Genomic DNA, 942 nt, shown 5'->3' on the forward strand with positions numbered 1-942 from the left:
CACCGCCCCCCCGCCCCACACACACACCTCCCCGGCTTGAACCCAGAGACAACCACTTGTAAGGCAGCCTCTTCCCCACACTGACCAGGAGAGGAAGTCCTCCAGGATAGTTAAGTCCTTCACTTAACTCAAGAGAGCTCCCCTTCAGGCTGTTACTGCCAAGGGTCCGCTGAATTAATGGTTGAGAAAGCACCTTCTAACCAGTAAAACCCTACTGTTCACTGTGAGGAGGAATTTGCATTCTAGTCGTACAAATGGGACCCTGGGTATTTTCAGTCCCAATGTATCCTGTCTCCCCAAAGCAGAGATCCAGATCTGATCCCTTCACCGACCCCCCCCAACCTAGCACTAGGGCCAGGGGTCAGCTCGCTGGGGGTGAATCCCTCATGGGCGTGCCCACCAGCTGTTGGGGCCGAGCAGTGGTGGCTCAGGCCCTGGGGTGGTGACTTCACTTCCGCTCCAACCTCCCCAGCACTCCTCCCCTATGAGGCCCCACCAGGCCAAAATCGAGAAGTCCAAGGTTAACTGTTCCTCCCCACTTTAAGAGCTAATTAAAATGATTAGCCACAATGAAGTGTCAAACATTAACCAGAAGAAGCTGCAGGACCAAACAGGCCTCTATCTCGGGCAGAGATGAGGGTCAGGACCATCAAATCCCACGGCTGGGATGTGGGGGGAAAGTAGGGGGGGTCGGGATGGGGGGCGCGGGCGGCGAGGTAGAAGCTGGCTGAGGCGCGGAGGGGATTAGGGGGTTAGGAGGTCACCCTGGTCAGGAGGGCCGGGCAGGGAGGACAGGGCGACAGAGTTAGGTAGGGTGCGATGGAGGGACAGGCAATCCGAAAAGCAGCCGCCTCAGCAGTCTCCCAAAGCAAGGCGCGGTCGGCAGGGGACCCGGCGCTGCGCGGCTGCCGAGTCCACGAGCCGGCGGCAGAGGAGGGAACA

This window comes from Bison bison, unplaced genomic scaffold, assembly GCF_000754665.1.
Source record: "Bison bison bison isolate TAMUID 2011002044 unplaced genomic scaffold, Bison_UMD1.0 scf7180017851673, whole genome shotgun sequence".
Taxonomy (NCBI): Eukaryota; Metazoa; Chordata; class Mammalia; order Artiodactyla; family Bovidae; genus Bison; species Bison bison.